The sequence below is a fragment of the Oncorhynchus clarkii genome, unplaced genomic scaffold (genome assembly GCF_045791955.1).
Source record: "Oncorhynchus clarkii lewisi isolate Uvic-CL-2024 unplaced genomic scaffold, UVic_Ocla_1.0 unplaced_contig_13504_pilon_pilon, whole genome shotgun sequence".
Taxonomy (NCBI): Eukaryota; Metazoa; Chordata; class Actinopteri; order Salmoniformes; family Salmonidae; genus Oncorhynchus; species Oncorhynchus clarkii.
The window spans coordinates 1-12,500 of NW_027258656.1; the positions used below are offsets into that span (position 1 = coordinate 1).

Below are 12,500 nucleotides of genomic sequence, written 5' to 3' on the forward strand. Positions count from 1 at the left end.
CTCTCTTCAAAAAAGGAAGAAGCCTCTTGCAGACCGGGAACGCCAAAAAACAATTTCTACGCCACAAAACAATAAACCTTCCTCCCTCCGGACTTCCTTCGACCTTTTGGCTCAGCGGGCTCTGGGACACCTCGGTGTCAAGCTTGATCTGAGCCAAAAGGCCGAGAAGCGATAACCCACAAATGGAACCCTGAAACCGCCGGACCCCCGGGGGTCTCGACAGACCTCAGCGGGTGGGTTGGCAAAAGCCAGCTCCTCTCTCCCTCCAACCCCCACTCAACCAACCAACCAACCAACCAACCACCGTTTCCCTGGCAACAAACAGGCAGGTGTTTTTTGGAAAAAGTCGCTAATGCGTCTTTAAGTCACTATCCTGGCCCATCTCTGTCAATTTCCCTTGAAACAAGATACCGGGCTCTGCAAGAAGCAAAGCCGCTCCAAAAATACGTTGAACTCGTAAGTGTTCCTCTCCACGGAAGTCTTTAGTAAAAGGCGAAAGGCTTGTGCGTAATGAAGAGAAACCAGAGTCATATGGAAGTCAAGAGGTCGGGGCCCGAGACACACTCTGTGCACTCTAGGCAGGGTTCCCGCGGGTGCTCCCGGAACCCACTCTTCCAAGTTTTCGAGGGCTGTCTGTGGATAAAAAGAAGGTCACAGACACAGAGGCACAGAGAGACAGAGAGAGAGAGAGAGAGAGAGAGAGAGAGAGAGAGAGAGAGAGAGAGAGAGAGAGAGAGAGAGAGAGAGAGAGAGAGAGAGAGAGAGAGACACACACACACACAATCCTGGCCCCAATTCTTTTTTTTTTTTTTTTTTTTTTTTTTTTTAAGTAAAATGGCGGGAAACGGGGGACCCCATTGAAGAGCGCTTCGCCTTTCTTTCAGTTTGAATGTTTCTTTCCTTCTCTTCTTCTGCTAGCTAGCCAGCTAGCTAGCTAGCCAGCTGTTTACAGAGCTTTGTGAATTTGCATTTTTCCTTGACAACGGAAGAAAAGTGTTGCACCGTTCCCGGAGGTACTGCAATACCGGGTCGATGCGTGGAGCGGACGGAGCAAGCCCCATTTCCGACTCCCTGTTCGAAAAATCCATTTAATATGTAGTCCCCCGATGGGGGACGTATCAGATATTAAACTGATAAGAACAGATTTTTACAAAATATATTTATTATCTTCAAACACCAAACAATACACTTTCACAATTCCATCAACTTAAATATCCAAATACACCACACTACAAATAATCATTCCATAACTAATAAACTATTTACCAAATCCAAATTACCAAACAATAATCTTCATTATCCCATTAACTTAAATATCTTCTATCAACCAAACACAAAAAATCAGTCCAAAACTGCTAACTTTTACCCCACCTATTTTACAACAAAAACTCACCCATTGCTCCCCTTCTCTATCCCGTCTAACTCGTCTAACTGTGGCCCTACATTGCTCCCATCTCCCACCGTCCCCCCTCCGCTGAATACAGCAACAACCCCCGGCACCTGCCCCACCCTCAAGTCCATCACCCCCCCCTGCTCCGGACTCCGGACCGGGGACGCTTCATCCCCAAAGAGAAAGTCCGACTCTCCCTCCATCATCCAGCTTTGGGCCATCCCTGGGAGGTCAAGCTCAGCGAGGGGTCTAAAAGATGAGGAAGATGGAGCCCACGAGGGCCCCGCTGCCTCCCCATCCCCCCGCACTGCCCCCCCCCCCTTTTTACCACCCCTCCTCCACCTGCTGTCCACCACCTTCTTTGGCCTCTTGCACGGAGGATCATTCATAAAAGGACTTCGATATCCAACGTCACACACCGTTCCTTCCTTCTCCTTTGCCTTCCCCATTTCCTTTTCTACCAAATTCCTCACCATCCCTCTCAACTCCTCCAGCCTTTCCTTCGACACTCCACTCCCCTCCCAATTCTTCACCCCCCTTCGCCTTTCCGTCTCTCCTTCCGGTTCTTTCTCCAAACCCTCCTCCACCTCCTTTCTCTCCACTGTTGTCTCCTCTGGTCTCTCGCCTCTCACCATCTCCTCACTCTCCTCCATCCTCGTCGCAGTCTTCTTCTTCTTTTTCTTCTTCTTTTCTCCTTCCACCTCCTTCCCTTCCTCTATTCCGACCACCTCTCCTTCCATCCCGTTCTCCTCTCCTTCTGTACCGACCACCTCTCCTTCTGTCCCATCCATCTCTCCTTCCATCCCGGCCACCTCTCCTTCTGTCCCGGCCTCCTCTCCTACTATCCCGTCCACCTCTCCTTCTGTCCCCGCACTCTCCTTTTCTTCTCCTTTCTCCGACTCCTTCTGTGCAGTCCTTCCGCCTGTGTCTTCCGGCTCTTGTCTTCCTCCATCCCCCGCTCTCGCTCCCCCCCCAGCTGCAGACGCGTATGACCTCCGCCGAGCCGGGCAGTCCCGCCACAGGTGCGCTACCGAGCCACACCCGTGGCATTTCTTCGGCTCGGCACAGTCCCTGGCCTCGTGCTCCTCTGAACCACAGAACCTGCACCTCCTGGCTTCACACGAGGCCAGGGTATGGCCATAGGCCATACACCGCCTGCAGAACGGAGGCTGACGGGCATAAAACAATGTCCCCCTGTCAGCCCCCAGGGAGAACATTGCTGGAGGATGGAGGTAACCTCCCAACCCCTTTGGGTCCTCCCTGAGGAGTGCCTGAAAACACCTCCTCCCAGTCCAAAACCCCAGGGAGTCCCTGAGGAGCCTTGCCGAAGAAACGTTTTCCATAAACCTCCCCAGGAATGCCCTCACCTCCTCGTCCTTGACGTGGGGATTATAAATGTTTACAGTCACCAGTCTAAAATTATTCTTGGCCAGGCTTGTGACCTCATAATTGCATATAGGGCTCTCACCTCCCGCAGCCCTCACCTTCTTCATGATGTCCTCATGCACCTCCTCTGTAAAAAATGTAACATCAAAGGCTTTCTCCGACGGGTTATCCTGAAAGCACATAACATCTTTGACTGCCAACTTTAGCTCCCCCATCAAGACAGCTCTGCCAAACTTCTCTCTCACGAACGGCTCTGAGTCCATTTTGCTCCATGCAAACCTTACAGTGTTCGCAATCCCAATCCCTGGAAACATTCTTCTTGGTACATCTCTCGCCATTTTCTCAGTTTTCAAGCTCTCTTCAAAAAAGGAAGAAGCCTCTTGCAGACCGGGAACGCCAAAAAACAATTTCTACGCCACAAAACAATAAACCTTCCTCCCTCCGGACTTCCTTCGACCTTTTGGCTCAGCGGGCTCTGGGACACCTCGGTGTCAAGCTTGATCTGAGCCAAAAGGCCGAGAAGCGATAACCCACAAATGGAACCCTGAAACCGCCGGACCCCCGGGGGTCTCGACAGACCTCAGCGGGTGGGTTGGCAAAAGCCAGCTCCTCTCTCCCTCCAACCCCCACTCAACCAACCAACCAACCAACCAACCACCGTTTCCCTGGCAACAAACAGGCAGGTGTTTTTTGGAAAAAGTCGCTAATGCGTCTTTAAGTCACTATCCTGGCCCATCTCTGTCAATTTCCCTTGAAACAAGATACCGGGCTCTGCAAGAAGCAAAGCCGCTCCAAAAATACGTTGAACTCGTAAGTGTTCCTCTCCACGGAAGTCTTTAGTAAAAGGCGAAAGGCTTGTGCGTAATGAAGAGAAACCAGAGTCATATGGAAGTCAAGAGGTCGGGGCCCGAGACACACTCTGTGCACTCTAGGCAGGGTTCCCGCGGGTGCTCCCGGAACCCACTCTTCCAAGTTTTCGAGGGCTGTCTGTGGATAAAAAGAAGGTCACAGACACAGAGGCACAGAGAGACAGAGAGAGAGAGAGAGAGAGAGAGAGAGAGAGAGAGAGAGAGAGAGAGAGAGAGAGAGAGAGAGAGAGAGAGAGAGAGAGAGAGAGAGAGACACACACACACACAATCCTGGCCCCAATTCTTTTTTTTTTTTTTTTTTTTTTTTTTTTTTTTAAGTAAAATGGCGGGAAACGGGGGACCCCATTGAAGAGCGCTTCGCCTTTCTTTCAGTTTGAATGTTTCTTTCCTTCTCTTCTTCTGCTAGCTAGCCAGCTAGCTAGCTAGCCAGCTGTTTACAGAGCTTTGTGAATTTGCATTTTTCCTTGACAACGGAAGAAAAGTGTTGCACCGTTCCCGGAGGTACTGCAATACCGGGTCGATGCGTGGAGCGGACGGAGCAAGCCCCATTTCCGACTCCCTGTTCGAAAAATCCATTTAATATGTAGTCCCCCGATGGGGGACGTATCAGATATTAAACTGATAAGAACAGATTTTTACAAAATATATTTATTATCTTCAAACACCAAACAATACACTTTCACAATTCCATCAACTTAAATATCCAAATACACCACACTACAAATAATCATTCCATAACTAATAAACTATTTACCAAATCCAAATTACCAAACAATAATCTTCATTATCCCATTAACTTAAATATCTTCTATCAACCAAACACAAAAAATCAGTCCAAAACTGCTAACTTTTACCCCACCTATTTTACAACAAAAACTCACCCATTGCTCCCCTTCTCTATCCCGTCTAACTCGTCTAACTGTGGCCCTACATTGCTCCCATCTCCCACCGTCCCCCCTCCGCTGAATACAGCAACAACCCCCGGCACCTGCCCCACCCTCAAGTCCATCACCCCCCCCTGCTCCGGACTCCGGACCGGGGACGCTTCATCCCCAAAGAGAAAGTCCGACTCTCCCTCCATCATCCAGCTTTGGGCCATCCCTGGGAGGTCAAGCTCAGCGAGGGGTCTAAAAGATGAGGAAGATGGAGCCCACGAGGGCCCCGCTGCCTCCCCATCCCCCCGCACTGCCCCCCCCCCCTTTTTACCACCCCTCCTCCACCTGCTGTCCACCACCTTCTTTGGCCTCTTGCACGGAGGATCATTCATAAAAGGACTTCGATATCCAACGTCACACACCGTTCCTTCCTTCTCCTTTGCCTTCCCCATTTCCTTTTCTACCAAATTCCTCACCATCCCTCTCAACTCCTCCAGCCTTTCCTTCGACACTCCACTCCCCTCCCAATTCTTCACCCCCCTTCGCCTTTCCGTCTCTCCTTCCGGTTCTTTCTCCAAACCCTCCTCCACCTCCTTTCTCTCCACTGTTGTCTCCTCTGGTCTCTCGCCTCTCACCATCTCCTCACTCTCCTCCATCCTCGTCGCAGTCTTCTTCTTCTTTTTCTTCTTCTTTTCTCCTTCCACCTCCTTCCCTTCCTCTATTCCGACCACCTCTCCTTCCATCCCGTTCTCCTCTCCTTCTGTACCGACCACCTCTCCTTCTGTCCCATCCATCTCTCCTTCCATCCCGGCCACCTCTCCTTCTGTCCCGGCCTCCTCTCCTACTATCCCGTCCACCTCTCCTTCTGTCCCCGCACTCTCCTTTTCTTCTCCTTTCTCCGACTCCTTCTGTGCAGTCCTTCCGCCTGTGTCTTCCGGCTCTTGTCTTCCTCCATCCCCCGCTCTCGCTCCCCCCCCAGCTGCAGACGCGTATGACCTCCGCCGAGCCGGGCAGTCCCGCCACAGGTGCGCTACCGAGCCACACCCGTGGCATTTCTTCGGCTCGGCACAGTCCCTGGCCTCGTGCTCCTCTGAACCACAGAACCTGCACCTCCTGGCTTCACACGAGGCCAGGGTATGGCCATAGGCCATACACCGCCTGCAGAACGGAGGCTGACGGGCATAAAACAATGTCCCCCTGTCAGCCCCCAGGGAGAACATTGCTGGAGGATGGAGGTAACCTCCCAACCCCTTTGGGTCCTCCCTGAGGAGTGCCTGAAAACACCTCCTCCCAGTCCAAAACCCCAGGGAGTCCCTGAGGAGCCTTGCCGAAGAAACGTTTTCCATAAACCTCCCCAGGAATGCCCTCACCTCCTCGTCCTTGACGTGGGGATTATAAATGTTTACAGTCACCAGTCTAAAATTATTCTTGGCCAGGCTTGTGACCTCATAATTGCATATAGGGCTCTCACCTCCCGCAGCCCTCACCTTCTTCATGATGTCCTCATGCACCTCCTCTGTAAAAAATGTAACATCAAAGGCTTTCTCCGACGGGTTATCCTGAAAGCACATAACATCTTTGACTGCCAACTTTAGCTCCCCCATCAAGACAGCTCTGCCAAACTTCTCTCTCACGAACGGCTCTGAGTCCATTTTGCTCCATGCAAACCTTACAGTGTTCGCAATCCCAATCCCTGGAAACATTCTTCTTGGTACATCTCTCGCCATTTTCTCAGTTTTCAAGCTCTCTTCAAAAAAGGAAGAAGCCTCTTGCAGACCGGGAACGCCAAAAAACAATTTCTACGCCACAAAACAATAAACCTTCCTCCCTCCGGACTTCCTTCGACCTTTTGGCTCAGCGGGCTCTGGGACACCTCGGTGTCAAGCTTGATCTGAGCCAAAAGGCCGAGAAGCGATAACCCACAAATGGAACCCTGAAACCGCCGGACCCCCGGGGGTCTCGACAGACCTCAGCGGGTGGGTTGGCAAAAGCCAGCTCCTCTCTCCCTCCAACCCCCACTCAACCAACCAACCAACCAACCAACCACCGTTTCCCTGGCAACAAACAGGCAGGTGTTTTTTGGAAAAAGTCGCTAATGCGTCTTTAAGTCACTATCCTGGCCCATCTCTGTCAATTTCCCTTGAAACAAGATACCGGGCTCTGCAAGAAGCAAAGCCGCTCCAAAAATACGTTGAACTCGTAAGTGTTCCTCTCCACGGAAGTCTTTAGTAAAAGGCGAAAGGCTTGTGCGTAATGAAGAGAAACCAGAGTCATATGGAAGTCAAGAGGTCGGGGCCCGAGACACACTCTGTGCACTCTAGGCAGGGTTCCCGCGGGTGCTCCCGGAACCCACTCTTCCAAGTTTTCGAGGGCTGTCTGTGGATAAAAAGAAGGTCACAGACACAGAGGCACAGAGAGACAGAGAGAGAGAGAGAGCAGACAGAGAGAGAGAGAGAGAGAGAGAGAGAGAGAGAGAGAGAGAGAGAGAGAGAGAGAGAGAGAGAGAGAGAGAGAGAGACACACACACACACAATCCTGGCCCCAATTCTTTTTTTTTTTTTTTTTTTTTTTTTTTTAAGTAAAATGGCGGGAAACGGGGGACCCCATTGAAGAGCGCTTCGCCTTTCTTTCAGTTTGAATGTTTCTTTCCTTCTCTTCTTCTGCTAGCTAGCCAGCTAGCTAGCTAGCCAGCTGTTTACAGAGCTTTGTGAATTTGCATTTTTCCTTGACAACGGAAGAAAAGTGTTGCACCGTTCCCGGAGGTACTGCAATACCGGGTCGATGCGTGGAGCGGACGGAGCAAGCCCCATTTCCGACTCCCTGTTCGAAAAATCCATTTAATATGTAGTCCCCCGATGGGGGACGTATCAGATATTAAACTGATAAGAACAGATTTTTACAAAATATATTTATTATCTTCAAACACCAAACAATACACTTTCACAATTCCATCAACTTAAATATCCAAATACACCACACTACAAATAATCATTCCATAACTAATAAACTATTTACCAAATCCAAATTACCAAACAATAATCTTCATTATCCCATTAACTTAAATATCTTCTATCAACCAAACACAAAAAATCAGTCCAAAACTGCTAACTTTTACCCCACCTATTTTACAACAAAAACTCACCCATTGCTCCCCTTCTCTATCCCGTCTAACTCGTCTAACTGTGGCCCTACATTGCTCCCATCTCCCACCGTCCCCCCTCCGCTGAATACAGCAACAACCCCCGGCACCTGCCCCACCCTCAAGTCCATCACCCCCCCCTGCTCCGGACTCCGGACCGGGGACGCTTCATCCCCAAAGAGAAAGTCCGACTCTCCCTCCATCATCCAGCTTTGGGCCATCCCTGGGAGGTCAAGCTCAGCGAGGGGTCTAAAAGATGAGGAAGATGGAGCCCACGAGGGCCCCGCTGCCTCCCCATCCCCCCGCACTGCCCCCCCCCCCTTTTTACCACCCCTCCTCCACCTGCTGTCCACCACCTTCTTTGGCCTCTTGCACGGAGGATCATTCATAAAAGGACTTCGATATCCAACGTCACACACCGTTCCTTCCTTCTCCTTTGCCTTCCCCATTTCCTTTTCTACCAAATTCCTCACCATCCCTCTCAACTCCTCCAGCCTTTCCTTCGACACTCCACTCCCCTCCCAATTCTTCACCCCCCTTCGCCTTTCCGTCTCTCCTTCCGGTTCTTTCTCCAAACCCTCCTCCACCTCCTTTCTCTCCACTGTTGTCTCCTCTGGTCTCTCGCCTCTCACCATCTCCTCACTCTCCTCCATCCTCGTCGCAGTCTTCTTCTTCTTTTTCTTCTTCTTTTCTCCTTCCACCTCCTTCCCTTCCTCTATTCCGACCACCTCTCCTTCCATCCCGTTCTCCTCTCCTTCTGTACCGACCACCTCTCCTTCTGTCCCATCCATCTCTCCTTCCATCCCGGCCACCTCTCCTTCTGTCCCGGCCTCCTCTCCTACTATCCCGTCCACCTCTCCTTCTGTCCCCGCACTCTCCTTTTCTTCTCCTTTCTCCGACTCCTTCTGTGCAGTCCTTCCGCCTGTGTCTTCCGGCTCTTGTCTTCCTCCATCCCCCGCTCTCGCTCCCCCCCCAGCTGCAGACGCGTATGACCTCCGCCGAGCCGGGCAGTCCCGCCACAGGTGCGCTACCGAGCCACACCCGTGGCATTTCTTCGGCTCGGCACAGTCCCTGGCCTCGTGCTCCTCTGAACCACAGAACCTGCACCTCCTGGCTTCACACGAGGCCAGGGTATGGCCATAGGCCATACACCGCCTGCAGAACGGAGGCTGACGGGCATAAAACAATGTCCCCCTGTCAGCCCCCAGGGAGAACATTGCTGGAGGATGGAGGTAACCTCCCAACCCCTTTGGGTCCTCCCTGAGGAGTGCCTGAAAACACCTCCTCCCAGTCCAAAACCCCAGGGAGTCCCTGAGGAGCCTTGCCGAAGAAACGTTTTCCATAAACCTCCCCAGGAATGCCCTCACCTCCTCGTCCTTGACGTGGGGATTATAAATGTTTACAGTCACCAGTCTAAAATTATTCTTGGCCAGGCTTGTGACCTCATAATTGCATATAGGGCTCTCACCTCCCGCAGCCCTCACCTTCTTCATGATGTCCTCATGCACCTCCTCTGTAAAAAATGTAACATCAAAGGCTTTCTCCGACGGGTTATCCTGAAAGCACATAACATCTTTGACTGCCAACTTTAGCTCCCCCATCAAGACAGCTCTGCCAAACTTCTCTCTCACGAACGGCTCTGAGTCCATTTTGCTCCATGCAAACCTTACAGTGTTCGCAATCCCAATCCCTGGAAACATTCTTCTTGGTACATCTCTCGCCATTTTCTCAGTTTTCAAGCTCTCTTCAAAAAAGGAAGAAGCCTCTTGCAGACCGGGAACGCCAAAAAACAATTTCTACGCCACAAAACAATAAACCTTCCTCCCTCCGGACTTCCTTCGACCTTTTGGCTCAGCGGGCTCTGGGACACCTCGGTGTCAAGCTTGATCTGAGCCAAAAGGCCGAGAAGCGATAACCCACAAATGGAACCCTGAAACCGCCGGACCCCCGGGGGTCTCGACAGACCTCAGCGGGTGGGTTGGCAAAAGCCAGCTCCTCTCTCCCTCCAACCCCCACTCAACCAACCAACCAACCAACCAACCACCGTTTCCCTGGCAACAAACAGGCAGGTGTTTTTTGGAAAAAGTCGCTAATGCGTCTTTAAGTCACTATCCTGGCCCATCTCTGTCAATTTCCCTTGAAACAAGATACCGGGCTCTGCAAGAAGCAAAGCCGCTCCAAAAATACGTTGAACTCGTAAGTGTTCCTCTCCACGGAAGTCTTTAGTAAAAGGCGAAAGGCTTGTGCGTAATGAAGAGAAACCAGAGTCATATGGAAGTCAAGAGGTCGGGGCCCGAGACACACTCTGTGCACTCTAGGCAGGGTTCCCGCGGGTGCTCCCGGAACCCACTCTTCCAAGTTTTCGAGGGCTGTGGATAAAAAGAAAGTCACAGTCACAGACACAGAGAGACAGAGAGAGAGAGAGAGAGAGAGAGAGAGAGAGAGAGAGAGAGAGAGAGAGAGAGAGAGAGAGAGAGAGAGAGAGAGAGAGAGAGAGAGAGAGAGAGAGAGAGAGAGAGAGACACACACACACACAATCCTGGCCCCAATTCTTTTTTTTTTTTTTTTTTTTTTTTTTTTTAAGTAAAATGGCGGGAAACGGGGGACCCCATTGAAGAGCGCTTCGCCTTTCTTTCAGTTTGAATGTTTCTTTCCTTCTCTTCTTCTGCTAGCTAGCCAGCTAGCTAGCTAGCCAGCTGTTTACAGAGCTTTGTGAATTTGCATTTTTCCTTGACAACGGAAGAAAAGTGTTGCACCGTTCCCGGAGGTACTGCAATACCGGGTCGATGCGTGGAGCGGACGGAGCAAGCCCCATTTCCGACTCCCTGTTCGAAAAATCCATTTAATATGTAGTCCCCCGATGGGGGACGTATCAGATATTAAACTGATAAGAACAGATTTTTACAAAATATATTTATTATCTTCAAACACCAAACAATACACTTTCACAATTCCATCAACTTAAATATCCAAATACACCACACTACAAATAATCATTCCATAACTAATAAACTATTTACCAAATCCAAATTACCAAACAATAATCTTCATTATCCCATTAACTTAAATATCTTCTATCAACCAAACACAAAAAATCAGTCCAAAACTGCTAACTTTTACCCCACCTATTTTACAACAAAAACTCACCCATTGCTCCCCTTCTCTATCCCGTCTAACTCGTCTAACTGTGGCCCTACATTGCTCCCATCTCCCACCGTCCCCCCTCCGCTGAATACAGCAACAACCCCCGGCACCTGCCCCACCCTCAAGTCCATCACCCCCCCCTGCTCCGGACTCCGGACCGGGGACGCTTCATCCCCAAAGAGAAAGTCCGACTCTCCCTCCATCATCCAGCTTTGGGCCATCCCTGGGAGGTCAAGCTCAGCGAGGGGTCTAAAAGATGAGGAAGATGGAGCCCACGAGGGCCCCGCTGCCTCCCCATCCCCCCGCACTGCCCCCCCCCCCTTTTTACCACCCCTCCTCCACCTGCTGTCCACCACCTTCTTTGGCCTCTTGCACGGAGGATCATTCATAAAAGGACTTCGATATCCAACGTCACACACCGTTCCTTCCTTCTCCTTTGCCTTCCCCATTTCCTTTTCTACCAAATTCCTCACCATCCCTCTCAACTCCTCCAGCCTTTCCTTCGACACTCCACTCCCCTCCCAATTCTTCACCCCCCTTCGCCTTTCCGTCTCTCCTTCCGGTTCTTTCTCCAAACCCTCCTCCACCTCCTTTCTCTCCACTGTTGTCTCCTCTGGTCTCTCGCCTCTCACCATCTCCTCACTCTCCTCCATCCTCGTCGCAGTCTTCTTCTTCTTTTTCTTCTTCTTTTCTCCTTCCACCTCCTTCCCTTCCTCTATTCCGACCACCTCTCCTTCCATCCCGTTCTCCTCTCCTTCTGTACCGACCACCTCTCCTTCTGTCCCATCCATCTCTCCTTCCATCCCGGCCACCTCTCCTTCTGTCCCGGCCTCCTCTCCTACTATCCCGTCCACCTCTCCTTCTGTCCCCGCACTCTCCTTTTCTTCTCCTTTCTCCGACTCCTTCTGTGCAGTCCTTCCGCCTGTGTCTTCCGGCTCTTGTCTTCCTCCATCCCCCGCTCTCGCTCCCCCCCCAGCTGCAGACGCGTATGACCTCCGCCGAGCCGGGCAGTCCCGCCACAGGTGCGCTACCGAGCCACACCCGTGGCATTTCTTCGGCTCGGCACAGTCCCTGGCCTCGTGCTCCTCTGAACCACAGAACCTGCACCTCCTGGCTTCACACGAGGCCAGGGTATGGCCATAGGCCATACACCGCCTGCAGAACGGAGGCTGACGGGCATAAAACAATGTCCCCCTGTCAGCCCCCAGGGAGAACATTGCTGGAGGATGGAGGTAACCTCCCAACCCCTTTGGGTCCTCCCTGAGGAGTGCCTGAAAACACCTCCTCCCAGTCCAAAACCCCAGGGAGTCCCTGAGGAGCCTTGCCGAAGAAACGTTTTCCATAAACCTCCCCAGGAATGCCCTCACCTCCTCGTCCTTGACGTGGGGATTATAAATGTTTACAGTCACCAGTCTAAAATTATTCTTGGCCAGGCTTGTGACCTCATAATTGCATATAGGGCTCTCACCTCCCGCAGCCCTCACCTTCTTCATGATGTCCTCATGCACCTCCTCTGTAAAAAATGTAACATCAAAGGCTTTCTCCGACGGGTTATCCTGAAAGCACATAACATCTTTGACTGCCAACTTTAGCTCCCCCATCAAGACAGCTCTGCCAAACTTCTCTCTCACGAACGGCTCTGAGTCCATTTTGCTCCATGCAAACCTTACAGTGTTCGCAATCCCAATCCCTGGAAA

The 12,500-nt window shown here is 51.3% G+C and overlaps 4 non-coding genes and 4 pseudogenes across 4 annotated transcripts; all 8 read right to left on the reverse strand.

Moving 5' to 3' along the window:
- Nucleotides 1–413: 413 nt before the first annotated feature.
- Nucleotides 414–530, reverse strand: LOC139398001 (U5 spliceosomal RNA). The gene has a single exon (XR_011631285.1). It is a non-coding gene; the product is annotated as a U5 spliceosomal RNA (small nuclear RNA).
- Nucleotides 531–991: 461 nt separating this feature from the next.
- LOC139398018 (U2 spliceosomal RNA) lies at nt 992–1,160 on the reverse strand (annotated as a pseudogene).
- Nucleotides 1,161–3,543: 2,383 nt separating this feature from the next.
- LOC139398002 (U5 spliceosomal RNA) lies at nt 3,544–3,660 on the reverse strand. The gene has a single exon (XR_011631286.1). It is a non-coding gene; the product is annotated as a U5 spliceosomal RNA (small nuclear RNA).
- Nucleotides 3,661–4,124: 464 nt separating this feature from the next.
- LOC139398023 (U2 spliceosomal RNA) lies at nt 4,125–4,293 on the reverse strand (annotated as a pseudogene).
- Nucleotides 4,294–6,676: 2,383 nt separating this feature from the next.
- On the reverse strand, nt 6,677–6,793 carry LOC139398003 (U5 spliceosomal RNA). Its single transcript, XR_011631287.1, has one exon. It is a non-coding gene; the product is annotated as a U5 spliceosomal RNA (small nuclear RNA).
- A 467-nt stretch (nt 6,794–7,260) lies between these two features.
- On the reverse strand, nt 7,261–7,429 carry LOC139397985 (U2 spliceosomal RNA; annotated as a pseudogene).
- A 2,383-nt stretch (nt 7,430–9,812) lies between these two features.
- On the reverse strand, nt 9,813–9,929 carry LOC139398004 (U5 spliceosomal RNA). The gene has a single exon (XR_011631288.1). It is a non-coding gene; the product is annotated as a U5 spliceosomal RNA (small nuclear RNA).
- Nucleotides 9,930–10,404: 475 nt separating this feature from the next.
- On the reverse strand, nt 10,405–10,573 carry LOC139397986 (U2 spliceosomal RNA; annotated as a pseudogene).
- Nucleotides 10,574–12,500: the final 1,927 nt, after the last annotated feature.